The sequence below is a fragment of the Prionailurus bengalensis genome, chromosome F2 (assembly GCF_016509475.1).
Source record: "Prionailurus bengalensis isolate Pbe53 chromosome F2, Fcat_Pben_1.1_paternal_pri, whole genome shotgun sequence".
In the NCBI taxonomy this organism is placed as follows: Eukaryota; Metazoa; Chordata; class Mammalia; order Carnivora; family Felidae; genus Prionailurus; species Prionailurus bengalensis.
In genome coordinates this window covers 17,333,577-17,358,456 of record NC_057353.1, presented here as the reverse complement: position 1 = coordinate 17,358,456, position 24,880 = coordinate 17,333,577, and the positions used below count along the sequence as shown (strand labels likewise).

Below are 24,880 nucleotides of genomic sequence, written 5' to 3'. Positions count from 1 at the left end.
GCCATAAAAAGTGCTAAGAATAATCTTTTATCTTAAGGAAGGAAATCAAACTTCCTTATAGTTACCTGAAACTGAACTCTAAATACTACATATGATAGCAAGAATTTCAGAAAATGGTTTCATTGCTAATAATAAAAATAATCTATTTGGCTACAGTTGTTAAAGCATTTAATTGGGGGAAAATAATGACTTTTGTTGAATTCATCCTGTTAAATAGTTAAGCTTCGCCTTTAACATTATTACTTTTTATTTCTTCTTGTCCACTTACAAAAAAGAAATGTTTTAATGCCAAAGAAGTATATTTCTGTCATAGGTTCACATAACATTTCATTAAATTGCTAAATATGCTAACAACTTTTGGTAGGCTGGAAAATCTCAAGGGAGAAATTGCATACTTTCACCCAAAGGTTCAAAGGAGCATGCTGTTTTACTTAATGGTGCATGGTCAGGATAAGGGTATTACTAAAATAAAGCATTACTTTGAAAATTAATTTAGTCTGTTAAATTTGCATCTGTCTCTGTGGACATTTAACAAATACTTAAGGTACTTAAGGTACATTTTAAATATTTCTAGTAGATAACTATTTGGCATTAGATTCTTCACCGTGCTCTCCTTAACAGAGTATATATGAGGACTGGGGATGGGGTATATTTGGATCACAGTAGTATTCCATCGTCTGCAAGGAAAATCCTAGGTTAAATTTCTGTCATTTCACTCAGCTCTCAGCAATATGACATACATTTAAATTCCTCTGTAATGAAAATTTTAGAGGATAGGGAAGTATCTTTTTAGAAGTATAACCAGTTCCAACAGACTTTAAAAATATTCTTTTTCCAATTATAAAAGTACAGTGCAGTTTATCGTATGTCAGTTATGCATCAGTAGTTACATTAAAAGTATATACATACCCATTTTAAAAATCAGAACTTAATAATAAAAGGGATAATGTGGAAAGTAAAAGTCCTACAATGGAAAAGGGTGTTTGGATACAGAGTAAGGGTGAAGGAATCTATGTTACCTGTTAGTAAAGAGTGGTTTTGCATGTTTATAAGGTTTATTTGGCCAACTACTTCAATCTGCAGTTATAGATATCTTAAATAGTGGTTTTCTTATCTATTCATGGAAACTTTATTTAAACATAGAAGAAGCTGTGCAAAAAGAAAAGAAATGCTGATTGACCTTGCTGAAATTATGTCATTATTTTAGTTGAAATTGCTTTTTAGGTTAAATTATTCAATAATTTCACTTTCTCTCATGGGTCCTCATTTGATATTCATGAAAGCAACTAACCAGTTATTGTCAAGAAAAGAAAAAGTATTCAGGCTCCAGTAAGATCTCTCTATCTCTCTCTCTTTTTTCTATTGGACAGAGGTAATTCTCTATATATTTTTCCAGCACATGATTTAATCTTTTTCTTTAACCCCTGGTATATTAATTATAGTGCCATTCTGAGGAAATAAGCCAATGCAGAAAAAACATTTCTGCAGTGGCCTACATGATCCCCTTAAAAATCAACACATGAATTGTATTTGGCATAATTATAAGACAACTTGCTTGTTGGCTCCACATAAAATTGTATTCTTAGCTGGAGGGGAGAAGAAATTATAAATCACAACAGACTATGATCCAAACTTATATATTAACTATCTTACTTTGAGAGGATGGCTTAATCTAAATACTCTTTCCTAACCCTATATAGGTTATTGCAGATTATATCAATCATACTGTATTTGAAAAGATACGAACTTGAACTCTTCAAGCATTGGCAGATTCTATTTTAATCTGGTAACGGATTCTTTTTTTTTAATCATTGCTGGAGGATGTGACATCTACAGATTCCCAAATAACTTAAAACTAGTAGGGTACTATTTCTACCTTTCTCCATGGTACACACTTTAGATCTTTTAGTTTTGTTTTTGTTCTTATTGTGACTTTAAAAATATCCAGGGGTGCCTCGGTGGCTCAGTCAGTTGAACATCCAACTCTTAGTTTCAGCTCAGGTCATGATCTCCTGGTTCGTGAGTTCAAGCCCCACATCAGGCTCCATGCTAATAGTACAGAGCCTGCTTGGGATTCTCTTTCTCTGCCCCTCCCCCACTTTCTCTCGTTCTCTCTTTCTCTCTCTCTCTCTCTCCCTCTCTCTTTTTGGTCTCTCTTGGTCTCTCTCAAAAATAAGTAAATAAACTTTAATAAAAATATCCAAAAGCTAAGATTCCCAAATTTTAAAAGCAACACTAGAGAACTATAAAATTGTAGATCTCAAAGAAATTAATATGCATTTCTGTTACATATTGGTAACAGTATGAAACTGTTATAACTGAAAAAAATGAATGCCCTTAAATCCTATAGATTTGCTTCCCACAGACTTTGAGGACAGCACAGATGGTACTGCAGCACGGTTGGGAACATGGGACATTAAGTATTCTTGCCTAACTACATAAACCGGGGAAGGGCTTCCCTTCCTATGTTTATACAAGTCTTAGTTTCAACTCATAGGAGAAACCAGCTCAGTGAAATATACCTCAATCACTCAAACTCTTTCATTATAAATTGTACCATAGCATTCAGCTGTCAGAAGCTTTTAAATTATAAACTGAAGAATAAGCTTAACTATTAGGCTTAAAGATTATGTCAATAGTCATTTCCTGTGCATATGATGTTACTGAAGAAACTCATGCATTCCTGCCTTCTCAGGACCAAGAAGTATGTCCATGGGGAGTTCTGGGGATGGACTTAAATCACTTGTCTCCATTTTTATGGTCAGTGCAAAGTCTAAATAAGAATTGATTTTAAACTTTCTTATTTTCCAGTAAGTTCTGAAATCACTCAATTTAGAAATTTTAAATGTGTCCTATTATAAAGTATCTTAGTGCTTTACATAGAGGGGCTTATCATACAGATCAATATTTTTTTCATTAAGTTGTATTTAAAAGAAAAAAAAAGTCCTGCGCCAGATTGTTTCTTCTTTGCGTGCAGTACATCCATGCCTCTTGCTGATTCTAAGTTCCTATACTGGAGTCATCTTGAAATGTAGGCTATAACCAAGTGGAAAAAGTGATGTGCTACAGCAGAAACAGGAGAATCAAGAGAAGGAAGAACAGTGGGAAGTAGGAAGCTATTTCCAGATCCTCCTTTCAGAAAGAGGAGGCCAGTACCACTATGGAACCAATCAGATTGGAAGAGTGTTATTCTGGGACATACAGGAGAGCCTGCCTTCAAACGGAGACCTGACTTTGGGACAAGACCAGAACAAGGACAAAAAGCTGCTAATGCTGTGCCACACTTGAGGCCCAGAGAGCAGCCACAAGGGGTCTCAGGAAAGACTAGGCCAAGGTAGTTCTACTTTCCTCTCTGGCCAGACAGCCAATGCCAGAGGCTGGACAATGTTTAGAGTGATGGTAGTGGTGGGAATGGCTTGACTTGAGACAGAAACTTCTCGTCACTCAAACAGTAAGTGCAGTCTTCCAACCCCCTCAACCCATGAAAGCCCCACCGAGACTTTGGCCATTCTTGAGATACACACTCATTACATTAGTGCCCTCCCTTCCCTTGTTGAAGCAGGGCTTCCTGCAAGAATGAATGGTGAGAGGTGAGAGAGCATATTACTCAAGATCCACCTCTAGTCCAACTTGAGGAAATGAGGAATGGGGAGGCCAGAAGAGATGGAAAAAGAAATAGATTCTAGATAAAAACCTAAATCCCACTTCCTAGTAAGAAGTGATTGGGGGATTACCTATGTGACTACATAGGTAATGTAGGGCATGAAGTAGTTTACGAACGAGAGGAGGGTATCTTGTATTTTTAAGTACTAACCTGATTCAGTAGTCTGCATGCTCCCCTATTCACTGAATTAAGGACCTCTGGTTAAAGGGAGACTCCTAGAATGAAGTCATTATATACACCTTTGAAGTCACAAAAGTGAGTCAGCATTCCTAGCAAGATAATGGACCTAAAATTCAAACTTTATTAAGAGAGAAAATAAAATTCAAAATTCCAAAAGTTGCCCTCTATGTATTAAAAGCCAAGATTGGAGGCATAGAAACAGTTTTACGCTAAGTGGTAATAGAGGGGTCAGACCAAGGGGCAGATGTAATTCCCCCGTGTCATTCGCTGTGGGTAGAATGAGGAAATGTGGGGCAGTGAGGATATGGAGAGAAGGGCTGGCCTCACCACACTTCTCTAGGTAAAGCCTGGAAGGCTGCAGACCCCTGGAAGAGCCCTGGATTCCACCCAGAGACTGGTGAGAGGCAATGGCTGAGTGGGGACCCTGAGGGCAGCCGGCATATTGCAGCCAGTTGCAGAAGCCAGGATGCCAGGAAATCAGGGAGATGGCAGACTAAGGGGGCCTCAAAACAGAAGGCTGTAAGCAGGACTCAGGGCCCCAGCAGTGACATCAGCATGACACCAAGGTAACAGACACACTGTGTCAATCAGGTCTAGACCCAGAGGACAGAAAGGCATGGGGGCTGCAGTCTCTCCCTCCACCTCGTTTGGATACATAACTTCTTCCTGAAGCTAACCAGAGACTGAAGGCGAAGGGCAGGTAAGAAGCCCACTGAGAGGAGAAAACAGCCCTGATAGAGTCTCAACATTTATGTGACTGCATATTTAACTGCAGTATTTAAAAACATCGGCAGATGTTTTTCTTCAAGGGTGGGGATTCCAGAATAAGATGAAGTTGGATGCAGGACAGAAAGCTACCTTACTTTCTTCACACTCAAGTCATGGTGTGGACATTTTAACCCATGTATACCATGGAGATTGGCTATTTGTATTGACAAATTTACAACGTAATTGTATTTTTTTTACCTTCCAGTTTAGAACACACCTCAATGAGTGACTGTGATGACACCGAGGACATTCATGGACCTCTGTAAATGGATTAGGAAAATTCAGAGTATGAGAAGCTGGCCAGGGATGCCCTGCTAGTCAGTGGCAGAGCCAGGATTCAGACTCAGGCTCTGAGAGTTTGGTTCTTACCTGCTCTGGGCTGCCTGCCCTGTTGTCTACCTGGATGCTTCAGGTATTCCAGTCTCCTACCCCCAGTCCTGTTGGAAAACATCCTTCTTTGCTTCTGATCTTTCACTGTGATAAGCATTTGGCTTAGTGTTTGCCCTCAATAAATTTCCCTTGCCTTTTCCTCCTGTTCCCCTCAGCTCACAAAGGTGATGTGAAATAATAGCTGAGGAAGTGCATGTAGACAGCAGAGAAGTCAGGAATGTCTTCTCTGGCTGGTTGGCTCAGTTACATGGAGGGTAAAGATGGTAAGATGAAGCATAACACACATACCAAAAACAAAGCAAAATGAAAACAAACAAAAAAGCCATAAAGGAAAAGATGGGTAATTTTGACTACATAAAAAATAAATTTGCGTTAACTAACCTGAATTTAAACAAATTTTAAAAATTAAAAAAGTACATAAAAATAAATTCATAAAATGAAAGAAAAAAACATAAATAAGGCAAAAAGACAAAAAGGAAACCAGGGCGGGGAAAGTCACAACCTACAAGATAGTCACAGTAGTAATTTCCTTTATATAAAATCAGCTCTCAGGAATTAAAAAGACCAGAAACTCAGTAGAAAAGTATGTAAAATCGGGATCACCTGGGTCGCGCAGTTGGTTAAGCTTCTGGCTCTTGGTTTTGGCTCAGGTCATGATCTCACGGTTTGTGACTTCCAGCCCTGCATCGGACTCTGTACTGACAGTACAGAGCATGCTTGGGATTCTTTCTCTCTCTGCCCCTCCCATGCACTATCTCTCTCAAAATAAATAAACATATATATATAAATAAATAAACATATATATATAATGAAATGTTTCATTGCTTTTTAAATTATATATAATATATATTATATATTTTTTAATTATAATATATATTAAATATATATTTTATTATATATAATTAAATATATTTATATTTTTATATAATTTATATTTTATATTTATTAAATATATATTTTTTATATATTTTAAAATTATATATATTTTTAAAATATATTATATATATATAATTTAAAAAGCAATGAAACAACATTTCACCTATCAGAATGATACAAACTATCTAGTTACAAGACAAATAAGTCCTGAAGATATAATATACAGTGTGATGACTATGGTTAACAATATTGTATTATATATCTGAAAGTTGCTAGGAAAGATCTTAAAAGTTCTCACCACAAGAAAAAAATGGGTAACTATGTGAGGTGATGGATGTTAACTAAATTTTTGTGTAATATTTCAGAACACATACATATATCAAGCTATTATGATAACACATACCTTATCAAACTATATATATATATATATATATATATATAAACACCTTAAACAATGTTATATGTCAATCATGTATCAATAAAACTGGGGGGAAATGGTTAACTGGACTCAGAAGGTAAATGCTAATTAATTTTTCTGGCATACTGGAGTTAACTTGTTTTAACCAGGCCCTAATGCTTGGGAATGTGTGTTTTTGATGAAAATAAATCTCTAGATTTATCCTTGTGCCTTTACCCACCTCTCCAAGATAATATTAAATGGAGTAATGTGGGGGGAAAAAGAATGCTACAAATTTAAAATACCCACTATTGGTGAGGATAAGGAAAGGAGCACACTTTTGAGAGTGTGAGCTCTTTTAAATACAATTTGGCAATATCTCTCAATATTTTAAGCGTATACACTCCAACTTAGTAATTCCACATTAAAGAATTTCCCTGAAGATACACTGATATTCACAAATGTAAGAATAATTATTGCAGGACACATAGGTGGCTCAGTCAGTACAACATGTGACTCTTGGTGTTGGGGTCGTGAGTTCCAGCCCCACATTGAGTGTGGCTTATTTTAAAAAATAAATAAAATACTTCTAAAAAAATTATTGCAAGTATTCATCATTTTTTACCTTACAATTTGTAGATTTAACAATGCAGTATTGCCTGCAGTACTGGGCCACACCTAAGTAACATATCAAAAATGCAAACCTGAGGAAGTAACACACCTGCTCAAATCCCTTTAATGATTCCCTATTATCTAAAGGTAATGGGGTGCCTGGGTGGCTCAGGCTGGTTAAGCATCCACCTTCGGCTCAGGTCCTGATCTCACAGTTCGTGGGTTCCAGCCCGTCAGGCTCTGTGCATAAGGTGCAGAGCCTGGAGCCAGCTTCAGATTCTGTGCCTCCCTCTCTCTGCCCCTCCCCCATTCACACTCTGTGTCTCTCCAAAAAAAAATAAACATTAAAACAAAATCAAAAAAAAAAAAAAGGTGATGTCTAACTCTTTAACTTGGCCTATGAAACCCCTATCTACATCATTGCCCTTACTCTACCACTTCCTGTTTTACACTTTACATTGTAGCACACACACACACACACACACACACACACACACACACAGTATTTCATGCTTCAGTGCCTTTATTCATAAATCAATTGGTCCACAAATATTTTTTTCATTATTTTTTATTGAAGTATAATTAACAGTGCTATATTAGCTTCAGGTGTACAATATGATTCAACAAGTCTATACATTTCTCAGTGCTCCTCATAACTGTATTCTTAATCCCTCTTATTTCACCCAGCCCCCCACCCACTTCCCCTCTGGCAACCACCAGTTTGTTCTCTGTGTTTAAACCTGTTTTTTTGGTTGGCTTTTTTTTTTTTTTTGTCTCTTTTTTCTTTGTTTGGTCATTTGTTTTCTTAAATGTCACATATGACTGAAATCATATGATATGTATCTTTCTGTTTGACTCATTTCACTCAGCATTATACCCTCTGGGTCCATCCATGTTGTCACAAATGGCAAGATCTCACTCTTTTTTATGGATGAGTATTATTCCATTGTAAATACACACACACACACACACAGACACACACACACATATATATATAGTAAATATATATATATATATATATATATATATATATATATGATATACCTTCTTTACACCTGTGGTGACCTTGTGACCCAATTCTGTTCAATGAGAAATAAGTAGAAGCCTTGGACCCTGATGAATTTCCAAAGCCATCTTACCAGTCCTGGACTGCCTACCTATGGGTTTCTTTTACATGACAGAATAAAATCCTAATTTATTTAAGCCCCTGTGGTTGGGTCTTTTTTTTTTTTTTTCTTTTCTTTTCTTTTTTAAGTAGGCTTCACACCCAGTGTGGAGCCCAATGCAGGGCCTGAACTCACGACCCTGCAATCAAGACCGGGTATACACACACACATATATATATAGTAAATATATATATGTGTGTGTGTATATATGTGTGTATATGTGTGTGTGTGTGTGTATAGTAAATATATATGTGTGTATATATATATAGTAAATATATATATGTATATATATATGTGTGTGTGTATTACACACACACACCACATCTTCATTATCTGTTCATCTACGGATGGACAGTTGGCATTGCTTCCATTGTATCTTGGCTATTATAAGTAATGATGCAATAAACATAGGGGTGCATGTATCTTTTTGAATTCATGTTTTCATTTTCTTGGGATAAATACCCAATATGGAATTAATGGGTCACATGCTATTACTATTTTTAATTTTTTTTGAGGAACTGTTTTCCACAGTGGCAGCACCAATTTGCATTCTCTCCAATACTACATGAGAGTTCCTTTTTCTCCACATCCTCACCAACACTTTTTGTATCTCATGTTTTAGATTCTATCCATTCTGGGGCGCCTGGGTGGCACAGTCGGTTGGGCGTCCGACTTCAGCCAGGTCACCATCTCGCGGTCCGTGAGTTCGAGCCCCGCGTCAGGCTCTGGGCTGATGGCTCAGAGCCTGGAGCCTGTTTCCAATTCTGTGTCTCCCTCTCTCTCTGCCCCTCTCCCATTCGTGCTCTGTCTCTCTCTGTCCCAAAAATAAGTAAACGTTGAAAAAAAAAAATTTTAGATTCTATCCATTCTGACCAGTGTAAAGTGATATCTCATTGTGGTTTTGAGTTGCATTTTCCTGGTGATGAGTGATGTTGAGCATTTTTTCATGTGTCTATTGACCATTTGTATGTCTTCTTTGGAAAAGCATCTATTCAGGTCCTCTGCCCATTTTTTAATATGATATTATACTATACTATAACAATACTGTATTAGTACTACGCTAATATATTTTTTAATTTTTTTAACATTTTATTTTTGAGAGACAGAGAAGGAGCGGGAGAGGGGCAGAGTCAGAAGAGGAGACAAAGAATCTGAAGCAGACTCCAGGCTCTGAGCTGTCAGCACAGAGCCAGATGTGGGGCTCCAACTCACGAACCACGAGATCATGACCTGAACCGAAGCTGGACACTTAACTGACTGAGCCACCCAGGTGCCCCCTATGCTAATATTTTTTTTAACACTACAGCACACATTGTTCAATGCTTACTGTATCAGTTAGGAGCTGCTAACAAAAAAGACCCAACCAGGAGTTGCCCAGGTGACTTAGTCGGTTAAGTGTTCAACAATTGATCTCAGCTCCGGTCTTGATCGCAGGGTCATGAGTTCAGGCCCCGCATTGGGCTCCACACTGGGTGTGAAGCCTACTTAAAAAAGAAAAGAAAAAAAAAAAAAAAGACCCAACCACAGGGGCTTAAATAAATTAGGATTTTATTCTATCATGTAAAAGAAACCCATAGGTAGGCAGTCCAGGACTGGTAAGATGGCTTTGGAAATTCATCAGGGTCCAAGGCTTCTACTTATTTCTCATTGAACAGAATTGGGTCACAAGGTCACCACAGGTGTAAAGAAGGTATATCAGTCTGAGTTTTGTTGAGGTAGTGCACTCCAGCTAGTTTAAAAAGATAGAAGCTTATTATAGGGCATTAGTCATTTACAAGATGAAACAAACTTGGGCTGAATTTATAGGAACAATTTCCAAAGTCATTCCATGGAACTGGGCTGCCAATTCAGCTGATACTTCTGCAATGATCTGGATTCTGCCTACCAAATGGGAAGGTACCCCCACAGTGGCTGACTCTAGAAGCACACTGCCTCTGCTGCACATGTCAGCAAAATGGATGGCGGATGGCATGCTTATCACATAACTTGATTTAGAATTCAGGTTTTGCACCAAAGCATTTTGATTTGCAGGACCCAATTCACATCCAGAATCCTAGTTACAAGAGAGTCTTGGAATATATAATACTTAGCTTTTCAACCTCCAAAGTACAGAAACACAGATCAAAGGAGGCTGGAATAGCTATCAAGTGAGCCAGTCTCCAGCAGCTACCACAGGAGGCAGGGAGACAGGCTAACAAATTGGCTTAGCCCTAAGAAAAGGCACAAAACACAAAGTCAGGGTTTCATTATCAGGGAAGAGGGCTAGGAAGGCTATAGTGACAGCAACAAGAATGTCTGCCATGGGTACTTAACCCAGTCTTAAAAGATCAAGGAAGATTTTCCTGAGAAGGCAAAGAGGGACAAGAAGAACATTCCAGGCACAGGAAAAAGCAAATGAGAAGAATATTGAAAAGAAAGAGCATGGGTAAGGGGGATGGATACCTCACATATATTATTTCATTCCATCCTCACAAAAATGATAGGAATAAGTAACTATATCATTCCCAATTTTCAAATCAAGGAGAGCCTTGAAAGGCACATTAAAGAATTTGGATTTCAGGGTAGCCAGATTCTCCATAGGAATACAGAGGTGTTGGCTGTTAGGGAGCTATGGGTAAGCAGAGAGAAGAGTACAGACTTCTAAACAACATAAAACACCATTAAGTATAATGATAAAGAAAAGACTGGGAAAGGTTATTTGCAATGCATGTAACCATTAACTGACAAAAGATTAGTATCCAGAATATATAAAGAAATCCCATAAATTATAAATACTCCAATAAACAACTGGGTAAAGGCTAGGACTTATAGAAGAGAAGGCCCAAATGATTAAAAACATGAAAAAATGTAAGAAAAAAAGAAAATATATGGAAAGTTATCTTTCAACCTCATGATAAATGCAAATTAAAATAACAATAAATACCAATTCCACATTTATCGGATTGGCAAAAATGTTTAAATTCTGAAATGAGCAAGTTCTGACAGGGATGTGGTACAACCACCTGGAAAACAATTTGACTATATGAAGTATAAAGATGCATTTCTCCTTCAATCCTTCAACTCAGCAATTATGTTCTGTGAGAACCAATTCTTAACTATTCAAGTATTCAAGTATGTATTATGTAAGCCAGTTGTTAAATACTTAGCATCTTGAAATCAGCCATGATGGGAATATTTACACCACAGAAATCTGCAAATGCTACAAATCATGGTTTGGGCATTTTGTTTTGTTTTTAGAACCTATTTACCAGAATACCACTGGACACAGAGAAACTCTCATGCATATGCACAAGTACACATTGTGGAAGAAACATTCAGAATCTACACCATGTTTAAGTTAATGGAGTATTAATTTCAGGACATAATTTGCATTAGATCATCACTGAGGTACGAATAACATAATTTAACCTTAGTTTGAATTTTTCAATTACTTCCACATTTTCAACTCTCTGTGTAATCGTTCTTAAATAATTTTTTTTTAAACAGTAAGAAAAGTAAGTGTATTATTTCACAAAACAAGAAGACTAAACTGGAGTGGCTCCCTGGCTGGTTAATTTGGTGACTATTCGATGTCTTTAAGTTGCTTGATTTCTTCTCCTTTCTACCTGCCATTTCCGGCAAGCTCCCCTCATTTAACAAGATGGCTGCAGCAAGGCCAAGAATTCTTTCACAGATGATGTCTAGGGGAAGAAGAGCTATTTCTTCCCATTTGTGTCTTTCCATCAAAGAAAACTTTCCCTGAAGTCTCCTAGCAGACTTCCCCTCAGGTCCCATTGGTCAGCTTGAATAATTTCAATAACATTCCATTCCATTTAGAATTTGTCAAAGGATTTAAGTAGTTGTTTGCAAGGCTTACTCTTAACATAAAAGTTAAATTTTTCAACAGAAAAGGAAAACCCTAGTGTCTCACATTGACAATTAAAGCCACTCATTATTTTAGATCCGGGCAGAAATCATAAGTAATTTAGGTAATTTTCACCAAAATTATCTCAGTAAAGTTCATGTACTTCAAGTGTTTGAGAATCAACTTTCATTCAGATCAGTGCCCTATTTTCTGACAATTTAATGTATTTTTCACAGATTTGGAACTTTAACCTTGACGAGAGGTATAAATGCTATGATTATCTTAATGTCAATATTATGTTTAAAAATAATCTTGCCTGAGGTAAAAGGATCTTATATATAAAAGTCATGCATTTATGACTAGGGTCATTTACATTTCTCTTGCATTAACTGTACTTTGACATGCTTACTATTGAGCAAGGGAGAGCACAAACATATGGTTATTATAGCCAACTTCCTTCCAGTTCCAACCTCATTTTCTGCTGCAAACATCTAGGGGAACTAGGAGGTTCTCCAAATCATTCACTAATATGAAAAAGGACTGAAGGGCAAATGTATTAATTTACTAATGAGATTTACATGTGTAAAGTACAGACTATAGATTCTGACAGCTTAAAAGAAAATAATATCCTATATGCCCTGAATCCACACATATGTCCATCTATAAAATGTAAACTTTCCAAGGTAACTCTGGTTATACTGTCAAAGAATGGCTGTATTTTAAAAAGTTACTTTTGATAAACTGCTGTATCAGATTAAACCATAAATCTTTCCCCTTAAAGTGGTTTCAGTTATATCTGCAAACTGGCAACATTAACTCACTTCAGCAACGTGGAGACCAGCAACCCCCAGGGATGTCTCATTGCTGGAGAATACCAAACACTTTTCATAATGCAGGTCAGGGGTGAAGGAGGGAGTGATGAGCTTAAGGGGTAAATTTTAGAAATGGTCTATTTTTGCAGTTGAGAGAAAAAAATGTATCTTTTTAATAATTATTTTGGGGACGCCTGGGTGGCTTAGTCGGTTGAGCATCTGATTCCTGATTTCCGTTCAGGTCATGATCCTAGTGTCATGAGATCAGGCTCTGCACTAAGCATGGAGCCTGCTTGAGATTCTCCCTCTTTCTCTCTCTCTCTCTCTCTCTCTCTCTCTCTCTCTCTCTCTCTCACTCTCTCTCTCTCCCTCTCCCTCTCCCCTTCTCCCCTGCTCATGCTCTCTCTAAAATAAAAAATATATATATTATTTTAAAGTTTAATTATAAAATTGCATACACATAGTAAAAATCCAAACAGTAAAGAATGGTACACAATAAAAAATTAAAATACCACTTTCCCCACAAACCCCAAGTTTTACTTTCCAGAGGCATACATTGTAAACAGCTGCTTTTATATACTACATTTTGTTTATTCATTCATCCATTGATGAATGGATGTTGTTTGGTTATTTCTACCTTTTGGCGATCATGAATAACAACACTGCTGTGAACACTGGTGTACAAGTATTTGAGTCTTTCTTTCAATTGTCTTGGATATGTACCTGTGGAATGCTGGATAATAGGGTAATTCTATGTTAAACTTTTTGAAGAAATGCCATACTGTTTTCCACAGTGGCCGCACTATTTTATATTCTCACCAGCAATGATACAATGGTTCCAATTTTTCTACATCCTTACCAATACTTGCTATGCTATTGCTGTTTTGATAATAGCCACCCTAATGGGTGTGAAGTATATATATCTTTGCAGCTTTGATTTGCATTTCCTTGATAAGCTAGTTGTATATTGAGCATCTTTTCATGTGGTTATTGGCTACTTATATATCTTCTTTGGAGAAATGTCAATTCACATCCTTTGTCGATTTTTGCACTGTGTTGTTTGGTTTTTTCATTGTTGAATTTAGGAGTTCTTCATATACTCTGGATGTTAATCCCTTAACAGATATGGGCTTTGCAGACATTTTGTCCAATTCTGTGGATTATCTTTTCACTCTCTTGACAGTGTCTTTTAATGAACAAAAGTTTTTTTATTTTGGTGAAGTCCAATTTATCTAGTTTTTCTTGTTGTCTGAGTTTTTAGTGTGATATCCAAGAAATTATTCTCAAATCCAAAGTGATGAAACTATTCCCCTGTTTTTCTATGAGTTTTATGGCTTTAGCTCTTAAATTTAGGTCTTTGATCTATTTTGAGTTAATTTTTGTCTGTACAAGGTTAAGGAGCCAACTTCATTCTTTCACATGCAGATACTGTTTTCTCAGTACCATTTGTTGAAAAGATTATCTTTCCCCATTGAATGGTCTTAGCACCCTTGTCAAAAATCATTTGACCATATATGCAAGTAGATATTTTTTTAAATATTTTAAAAAGTTTTTTTTTGGAAAGAGAGAGAGAGAGACAGAGTGTGAGCGGGAGTGAGAGAGAGACACACAGAATCCGAAGCAGGCTCCAGGCTCCAAGCCGCCAGCACAGAGCCCAACGTGGGGCTCAAACTCACAAACTGTGAGATCATGACTTGAGCCAAAGTTAGTCGCTTAACTGACTGAGCCACCCAGGTGACCCTCAAGTGGATATTTGTTAAGTATAATAGGAAATTATTCATATTATTAACCAAGATTATCAGGCAACCCTTGGACTCTACATTGATTTTCTTAAGTCCCTTTGAAGATGATAGACTTGAAAGGGAAAGGGGAATTCTAAATTCCAAAAATCCCTTTAGTATTAAGAGCAAAGTTTAAAGCAGTAAACATTAAATTATGCATAGGAAGCGGAATCTCAAGAAGTGACATAAACGAAGTTTCCATTAGAGAGGAAGAAAAATACAAAGCCTTCAATAGAAAGAGAAGAAAATGAAAGGTCAAAGTTTGGGTCTAGGTTCATTACCTGCCCCCACCCTCAGCACTAGAGACGGTGAAGTAGGAAAATAACATGATTATTAAGTTTGGAAGTGAGGTCTGAGGTGGAGAGGTATATTGGGGAAACATCAAAACATGCTTTTATCAAAAGAAGTAGGAATGGATACATTCCCAAATTAATGTATTCATCCCAATGTATTTTGTACAGCTAAAAATTCATAAAGGAACAGTACAAAGAGACTGGAACATGTTTCTATGCTGCTGGAATGGTCCATTGGTAAGGGACAGATAGATGAGGCAGAAGAGAGAGGATACTTGAAGGAGCCAGTCTTTGAGCAGGAAAGAAGCATCAGGACCAAAAGCCTTTAACAGGAGGGATACTTTGGGCAGCAACAGGACAGGAGAAAGTGGGTACTAATGCACAGGGCAGGATTTCCCATATGGTAGCATCTCTTTGTTCAATGGAGAGGATAGAATGTACCAGTTGTCAATTTACTGTCTTTTATTTCCAGATCTATCTGCTCATCTCCCCATTACCTGCTCTGTAATAATGCACCTGAACCCTGTAAACATTTCTCTTTTGCCAAGCACATAATATTAAGGTTTATCTGCAGAGGGTGCTGAAGAGAGACTGCAGGAGGAGCTTTGCTTCCTGTTTCTGGTTTGCTCCTCTCAACAGCACATAGCACCTTCCTGTGGGTAGCTTCCCCTAGCAACCCAGAGGGCAGCTTACTTGTCTACCATTCACTGGCCCACAGTCTGGAGTGGCCTCCCACCAAATCTGTTCCTTGCTAGGGTCTGCCTCAGCTCAGAGGGGGTGGCAGCTTCATACATGCTATTTCCGTATTCTTTAAAATTTTCTTTTTCTCTTAGGTAATCCCTTAACAGTTAATTCTTTTTTAAAGTATTTATTTATTCACTTAAGTAATGTCTACATCCAACACGGGGCTCAAACTCATGCTCAAGAGTCACATGCTCTTTTGATTGAGCCAGCCAGGCGCTCCCACAGTTAATTCTTTATATTAAGCTTTTGCTGTTCATTTCATTTCATTTCATTTCGAGAGGGAGAGAGAGAGTGCTTGTGGGGGCACCCAAGTGGGGAAGGGGCAGAGGGAAAGAATCTTAAGTGGGCTCCATGCCCAGTGCAGAACCCAATGTGGGGCTCAATCTCACAACCATGAGATCATGATCTGAGCCAAAAAACAAGAGTCAGCCGCCCCTACACTTTTGCTGTGTAAATCACTTCGTGGTTTCTCTTTGTGGTCTCACAAAGGGTCCTGACTCACCTAGTAAGTTATCAGCTAAGAATGGGGGGAGGAGAAAGAGGAAGTTTAGGGAGAAATAGGCTGAAATAGGAGTAAATAAATTTGCCAGACAAGAGTAGGATTTCCATTCCATTGTTTGGATGTATATAATTCATTTTACCAGTCTCTGGACATTTAGGTTGTTACACACAACACACACACGCGTGCACTAGAGATGGTGCACACAACACACACACGCACGCACACACAATGTGGAAGTGGATGTATACTCTTCTAATCTGTTTACCTATGCGCTTAGAGACATGGTTCATGAGATTGAGCCCGCATCGGGGTCTCTGCTGTTAGCACAGAGCTTGTTTCAGATCCTCTGTCCCCCTCTCTCTCCGCCCCTCCTGAACTCATGCTCTCTCTCAAAAATAAATAAACATTAAAAAAAAGAAAAAAGAAAAGAATACTGGGGCGCCTGAGTGGCTCAGTCGGTTAAGTGTCTGACTTCGGCTCAGGTCATGATCTCACAGTTCGTGGGTTCGAGCCCCGGCCCTGTGCTGACAGCTCAGAGACTGGAGCCTGCTTTGGATTCTGTGTCTCTCTCTCTCTCTCTCTCTCTCTCTCTCTCTCTCTCTCTGCCCCTCCCCTGCTCACCTCTGTCTCTCTCTCAAAAATAAATAAACATTAAAAAATTTTTTTAAAAATAATGGGAAGGGCAATGGCAGGATATGAGGTTTTTGGAGTCTGGATTAGGATGAATCTTTCAATGTTGAGGGGGCTTATTAGATTTCAGCAAAATTCATGACATAATTCATAGAGGCATAGCTCTGAATCTTGGGTACAGTCACTTGATGAGCCTGGTTGAGTGATCTGCAGTCCTGAAGAGGGCATATTTATTCTGCTGAGGAATAACTGAGTAGGTCTATGGTTGGGAGGAGGCAGGAGGAAGGACTTTCCAGAAGTTTTGAGTTAGGTAAAGTTTCTTAGACATAACAGCCAAATCCACATAAGAAAAAGAATTAATAAATTGGTTTCCATCAAAATGAAGAACGTCTATTTTTTTTAATGTTCATTTATTTTTGAGAGAGGGAGAGCACAACTAGGGGAGCGGCAGACAGAGAAAGGCGGATAGAGCATCTAAAGCAGGCTCTGCACTGACAGCAGCAAGCCCATTGTGGGGCTTAATCTCACGAACCATGAGATCGTGACCTGGGCCGAAGTCAAGAGTCCTATGCTTAACCAACTGAGCCACCTAGAAACTTGCTCATAGCAGCTTTATTTGTAATAGCCAAACACTGATAGATCCAAATGTCCATCAACGGATCTATGGATAAACAAGCTTTGGTATATCCATATATGGGAATGCTTCTCAGCACTAAAAAGGAATTAACTATTGTTACATACAATAGCATGGATGAATTTCAAAATAATTATGCTGAATGAAAAGAGCCAACAAAGAGTACACACTATATGATTCCATTTAAGCAAATTATAGAAAAATGCAAACTAATCTGTAGCAACAGTCAGTCAGCAGTTCCCTGGGGATGGGGTTTAAAGGTGGAGTTTTGGGGCATGAAGGAGACATTACAAAGGAGCATGAGGAAATATCTGGGGGTGATGAATATGTCCATTATCTTTTTTCTTTTTTAAGTAGGTCCCAGGCCCAGTGTGGAGCCCAACACGGGGCTTGAACTCACAACCTTGAGATCAAGACCTGAGCTGAGATCCAGAGTTGGATGCTTAACTGACTGAGCCACCAAGCGCTCCTGTTCATTAACTTTAGTGTGATGCTTCACAGGTGTATACATGTCAAAACTTAGAAATTTTTCATTTTAAATATGTGTAATTCTTAGTATGTCAATTAGCCTGTGTTAAAAAGCTATTTTTGCTTTTGTGGCAAATTTTGGGGCAGAAGTTGAATATTTGAACCCATTCTTTCTCAGAATTCCCATATCCTTAATCATGCTCCTATAAGGTTATCTCCTTTTGTAGAGTAATTAGAAGAGAGCTCTTTTTTAAAATATTTATTTATTTACTTACTTACTTATCTATCTATCTTAAGTAGTCTCTATGCCCAATGTAGGGCTTGAAGTTATAACCCCAAGATCCAGAGCTGCATGCTCCACCAACTGAGCCAGCCACATATCCCTAGAAGAGAGCTCTTGAGGTTCACAGCAATATCCCCAAATCTTAAAGTTAAGATTACCTGTTGTGGCAAGAACCGTTGATAGCTTTTTTAATAGCCATTTGCCCTTCTCTTTCTTTTCTACAACAACCTACCTTCTCACAGCACGAGCTGATCATCTCTGGACATGTAACCCAACCATGGTCAATGCCACCTGAAGGGCATTCTTGGTAGTACTTTTCACCCAGATTAAAAGAGAAACACTGTGGGGCAACTGGGTGGCTCAGTTGGTTGAGCGCTGGACTCTTAATTTTGGCTCAGGTCATGATCCCAGGGTTGTGGAATCGAACCCTGCATCAAGCTCTGTGCTGAGCATGGAGGCTGCTTAAGGTTCTCTCCCTCTTCTTCTCTGCCTCTGTTTATTTAAAACAATAAAAAAATAATAAACTTAAAAAAAAAAAAGAAACACCTGAAAAAAAATTCCTTCCTTCCTGCCTTTGGATGTTTTTATAAGAAGATGTGATGTTTATAGTTGTGGAAGCCTTTTTGCAACCATGAAGGGAAAATCAAGAGTCTCAGAGAAGACCACAAACTCTGACAATGCTGTGCTGCTGAATTAACCAACCCTGGAACCAGCTACCTCTGGACTTCCTGCAATGTGGGATAATACACTACTCATTTTTTAAAAGCCACTTAGTTGCGATGCAGTTGAAAACATAACATTTACTTAATGAATTATACTACTAATCAATTAAAATAACTGATTTAAGGGGCACCTGGCTGGCTCAGAAGAGCAGGCAACTCAAGGGGCACCTGGGTGGCTCAGTCAGTTAAATGTCCAACTTTGGCTCATGTCACAATCTCATGGTTCGTGGGTTCAAGCTTCCGGTCAGGCTCTGTGCTGATATCTCAGAGCCTGAAGCCTCCTTTGGATTTTGTGTCCCCTCTCTCTCTGTGCCTGCTCTCTCAAAAATAAATAAACAGTAAAAAAATATTTTTAAAAGAGCATGCAACTCTTGATCTTTGAGTAATGAGTTCAAGCCAAATGTTGGGTGTAAAGATTACTTAAATTTAAAAAAAAAAAAACCTGCTTTGGGACACCTGGGTTTCTCAATCAGTTAAGCATCCAACTCTAGATTTCAGCTCAGGTCATGATCTCATGGTGTGTGGGATTAAGCCCTGTGTTGGTCAGTGCAGTGCAGTCTGTGCACTGTCAGCACAGAGCCTGCACAGGATTCTCTCTCTTTCTCTCTCTTTCTCTCTCTCTCTCTCTCTCTCTCTCTCTCTCTCTCTCTCAAAATAAATAAATAAACTTAAAAAAAAAACTCAAATGACTTAAAATTATAATCTGAAAATAGGTGGCTGTGGAGTTTTAGGAACACCTAAATATTAGTCCCAGAATTTAATTGTATCTAGTCTGAAGAACATATTAAGTCATTAAAACAGTGGTCCCTTCCATATCCTATCCAGGTCAGGTATCCTTCAGAAGCAGATGCTAATAAGTGCCATGTGAGCAACCCGCTGAAGGAAAGGAAAACTAGCAACTTAGGAGGTATCCTGTAAGGAACTGTTGCAGGAGCATCCATGCTGATCTCCAGTTCCTTCTCACATGGCCCCAGACACTGAGAACATGCCTAAAATGTTGCCATAGCATTTATGGGTTCAGCAAAGTCACCCTCCTCTTTCAGTACAACTTTCAGTAATGGTAGCTCCCACACCTCCCCATCCTCTTGTAGGCAAAGGCCTGATGGAGGTGGCTGTCCAGGTTGCAAAATTAGGTTGTAGAAGTTTACATCCAGCCAAGAGTTTGCAATGGCAGGCTGAGGTCCAAGCCACCACCTGACAGAATAAATTGCCCAGTTGGGGTCCCAAACAAAGAATTTTAAACCCCTGCAAAACATTCAGCAAAAACGTTAGAGAGAAATTCTTTGAGAAAGTAAGTATAACCAACAATTTATTTTGCTAAGTTTAGATTTTTTTTTACCATGTTTCCTTGAGGCAAATACATTTGTACTGGATTTTGAATCAGTTTCTTAGACTTCCAATTTGTAAAGGAAAGATGATGTGCCTTTTACTGATTCAATTGTTTAATTACATGCTTTCACGTGTGTTCTTTCTGGCAACAAGATCATCAGCCTATCTCCTACAGCACTAAGTCTAGTGCTTCGTAGCCAGGACTCAAATAAAATGATTGAAAGAAACAAGAGTAAAAAAACACAAAAATAAAAAATCAATAGCAAATTAGAGAACATGTTCATAAACAAAGCGGGTGACTGCTTTACGAATGCTTTTTTTTTTAATGTTCTATAATTATTATCAACAAAAACAGCAGCAGTAGCTATTGTTATGAGGGAGATACAACAGCTTTTTTTGTGGCAACTGGTTCTTCTATGTGTTTGATGGGGTCGATTCCAGATACCCTTATTCTAAATTGGGATGTCCAATACCACCAGTTTTTTTAAGCACTGAACTACGTGGGGAAGTAGAAGACTAAGCAAATATGTAGTACTGGGAATGGGAGACCCTTCCTTTTTGGAGTATTTCCCGCTCTTTTGGGTCCATTACAAACTGACAGACTACACGTTTGCATACTCGGTGCAATAGCTCTGGGTGAAGTCCTCATGAACCTTGAAAGCCTCCAAAAGTTCCCTTCAATATGAACTTACGATGTAGCACTCCACCGCAATCGGAGAAACGCAGATCTCAGGGTAGCGCCACCCAGACGTTGAGAACGCAGCCCCAACGACCGCCCTGGTGCTTAGCACAGACTCCGCCGCCGGACACACGCTCCCCTGTCGGAGGCGGGGCCAGGGCCCGGAAGGGGCGGGGCCCGGAGCCCCAAAAGCCCAACGGAAGAAGCTGTGCTTTCTTTTCCGCGCGGCTGTCGACGAAGGAGGCCTTGCGAAGCTTGGTCGGTCATGCGGACCGGGCGGCAGCGCCAGCGGACCAGTCGCTGGGTCCTTCGAGGTGGGAGTCCTTGCGGTCTTAGTTCAACCTGTTACTACCGGGAACCCGACTCGTTGCCGGAACCCAGGCCCGCCTCTGGTCTCTGCCCTGGGGCCCCCGTGTAAAGGGCCTCCGACCTTGCCGAGCACAGCCGAGTAAGCGGCATGGCCGCGAGGTCGGCCCGGGAGGCAGCCTTCCCCTTCTGCCACCCAGAGCGTCCTGGGTTATTGGCTCTGTCGCATTTTTTAGTAACCAGCCGCGAGTCTCAACTGACCCTTTTTTTAAGTAAACGCCCGTTTCGACTGTTCTAAAGTCAAAAATTAATAAAGGGCCTTCTCAGATTGAGGTGGTTTCGAGGCGGCTGGAAGGTATGGCGCGTGGTTTTGGTGTATGCCGGGGCGTCCTTCGGAGCAATTTTGTGTCCCCAGCAAAGCCTTGTGTGCAGCCTAGACGGTTTTAGGGTCCCTTAGTGGGCGACTTATTTATTCGTAGTACGCAAGCATTTTATAAAAGGGGAGAGGCATTATCTCTAGGATATTAAAGACAACCTTTACTTAACTGTAGTTTGTGATTGGCTTTTAAAATTGTTATCAGTTTAGTAACAGTTCTGGTAGCGACTTAGGACAGTGACTTGTCGCATGTGTTTATGAATCTTCCTTTGTAAATATCTTCTAAAAACGTGATGTTTTGAAGTTGGGAGAACAGTATGTACTGTTTAGAACCTCCCTAAGCCATAAATGCCTGCTCTACCCTTAGATGCTTGCATTTATATAGAGATGTGTATTTCTGGACATAATACTGAAGAAACTGGTCAACAGCTGGGAGGCTGGAAGAACGTGTTGCCTATTCAAAAACAAGTTATTGGGGCGCCTGGCTGGCTCGGTTGGAGGATCTTGGGGTGGGGGTTGTCAGTTTGAGCTCCACTTTGGATATAGAGATTACTTAAATAAATACTTTAAAATGGTATTAATACCTCATCGATGAAACGGTATAATCCTGTGTCGGGCTTTTTTGTTGTTACCTCCTCCCAAATATGTTGCTGTCACCAGGGCATTTGATGGCTAAAAATAGTTTACATTTGGTATTCGTCATCTTTATTTTGAGGCATAAGTAGCATCAATCCTACTTTTATTGCTAAATACTGGGGGGTTTAAAACCAAATGTTTGGTAAAAATACTGATAACAGGTAAATCCTGAAGCATAATAAATACGGAGCCCACCACACCATTTAAGAACTGTGATTTTTCTCATTACTCTAGCATCTAATTCTTTACCTATCACATAACTCCTGCCTTCAACCTACCTATCTTCCTAACTCCTGAGGTGCCTCTCTGGGATTTTGTATCCTGGCTCTTAGCTTTTTGAGCTGAGTGGGAAGGATAGCAGTTTTATTTATTTATTTATTTATTTATTTATTTTTTTCAATATATGAAATTTATTGTCAAATTGGTTTTCATGCAACAACACCCAGTGCTCATCCCAAAAGATGCCCTCCTGAATACCCATCACCCACCCTCCCCCCCATCAACCCTCAGTTTATTCTCAGTTTTTAACAGTCTCTTATGCTTTGGCTCTCTCCCACTCTAACCTCTTTTTTTTTTTTTTTCCCTTCCCGTCCCCCATGGGTTTCTGTTATGTTTCTCAGGATAATAGGGTAGGTCTATTTTTAATTTTTTGAGGGACCTCCACACTGTTTTCCAGAGTGGCTGCACCAATTTGCATTCCCACCAACAGTGCAAGAGGGTTCCGTTTCTCCACATCCTCAAAAATATGGAACACTTCACGAATTTGCGTGTCATCCTTGCGCAGGAGCCACGCTAACCTTCTCTATATCGTTCCAATTTTAGTATATGTGCTGCCAAAGCAGGCACAGCAGTTTTATTACAAATATGTATCACTAAACATTCTTGTAGGATTTACACAAATGAGATTATGCATATAGTTGTCAGTAGTTCCCATGAATCTCATTACACTGAAACTTTCCAAGTTGGTATTATTCATAACTAATAGTTTGTGTTCCTAATATTGATGATGTGAAATTATTTCCAGACTTGAAAATGATAAATTGTTTTGCAGGGTACAACATTTGATGTGTCTTCATAAATCATTTCCAGTAGCTGTCTGGTTCAATGATTTACCCTCCTGGGGTGCTGTAAGAGATGATCTGTGGCCCTGGCCATTCTTTGCACTACCTAAGTGTGCTTTCAGGCGACCTGGGACTTAATTCTACAAGACTGTCCAATAATGATGTCAACATAATGTATCTGCTCTAAAACTACATTAGATTTGCCATTGTGATGCTTTAGTTGGAGGTCTACACACTTGTTTTTATACATCTAACCTTTAACCTGACTCATCTCATCCTTGTCAAGCTCTGAGACAGAAAAGCAATGGCTAGGTACTCATTAGGACCATCATGTCCTAACATCGATACTGCCACAGTAAAGAACATCCTATATATAGCCACAATTTTTCCTATCCATGCTAATAAACCCATTTCCAGCTTGGAAAGATCATTTATAGAATTATTAGGGCCTAAACAGTCAAAAGTACTAATCTGTTCAAGCCGTTACAGAGGTTCTAAATTTTGGGGTTATCCGTTTGGACTATCAAAAAAAGTAGAACTAAGCAGAAAGTACTTCATTCCATGAGAGATGTGTTAAATAACAAAATTATTCCAGTATATGGCCTCAAATGTTAGTAGTTTTTATAAAAAGTTAGATGGGAGTCAGGAAGGTTGTAAGTAAAATGTTTATGGCTCCTGATGAGAATGAATAAGTCTTACTGGACCATTCCTGCATATAAGATGCCAAACAGATGGCAAGTACAAATGAGAATTCACAATGAAATATTTTGATTTCTAGGTACAACAGAGCCTATGAGTTGAAGATGAACGTTGTGATGTTTTCCAAAAACATCTGAGGATGGCTGTGATAAAACCACTAGGAGCACAACTGCATGTAATGAGGTACCAAAACTTAATGTTAAACACTGTGCTTTGTTATGTATTTATGGTACTGTCTATGAAAAGCAGTATCAAAAACATTTAGTAGGTTTTTGACCTAGATAGGTTTAGTAACTGGCACAATGATGACTTAAATTACTTTTTGCCGTTTACCCAGCTGAGGGTTTCTTTGAAGAAATAATTTGAAGACTGAGATGCCAGTTATGTATATTGTTTATGTGAATTACTCAAGTATAATGCAATTTTTCATTAAAATGGGTTATATGTTCTTTTCAGCATGTAGGTAGCTGCAGATGAATATCCAAGCCCATAACTGTTGTGGTTAAAAATTCTTCATTGCCTCGGTAAGTAATTCTGGCAATCACAGCTAATAATAATTCAAAAGTATCTGAAACTCCAAAGGGTTAGGGCCATATCCTGTTAAAGTTGCCTGTGTGTGTGTTGTCAGAAGTCTGATTCTCCTTTGATTTTGACTATGGAGTGATTTTCATTGTTGGTTTCTGATTTTTTTTCCCCAGAGGCATGCAGTTGGAAGGAAAAATGAAGAATTGGTCAAGAAGACATGAATAAATACTTTATTTAACATTGATCACCTCACAATAAGTTATGTAGAGAAATACATGCTTGAATACTTTTAACTGTTGGGCAGTAAAGTCTGCTATCTTTAAAACATATCGAGTGTTTAAACATCTCCAGATCCATAATTACTAGTCAGATTTGTTTTTAGCATACTTTAAGAAAGTATGTTCTTTATCAATAAATAAGTATTTGGAATCTCCTAAACACCTTAACGAATTATCCCTTACAAATAAAGATTTCACCTGTGACCTACATAGTTTAAGTTTTAA

General features: G+C 38.6%; 1 long non-coding RNA gene and 2 other non-coding genes across 3 annotated transcripts; 2 read left to right on the top strand and 1 right to left on the bottom strand.

Annotated features, from left to right (window-relative positions):
• The first annotated feature begins 20,956 nt into the window (after positions 1-20,956).
• LOC122496030 lies at positions 20,957-24,863 on the top strand. The gene is made up of 4 exons (XR_006300651.1): positions 20,957-21,088; positions 23,932-24,035; positions 24,309-24,376; positions 24,551-24,863. It is a non-coding gene; the product is annotated as an uncharacterized LOC122496030 (long non-coding RNA).
• Positions 22,832-22,938, bottom strand: LOC122496166. Its single transcript, XR_006300705.1, has one exon. It is a non-coding gene; the product is annotated as a U6 spliceosomal RNA (small nuclear RNA).
• LOC122496145 lies at positions 24,146-24,234 on the top strand. The gene has a single exon (XR_006300692.1). It is a non-coding gene; the product is annotated as a small nucleolar RNA SNORD87 (small nucleolar RNA).
• Positions 24,864-24,880: the final 17 nt, after the last annotated feature.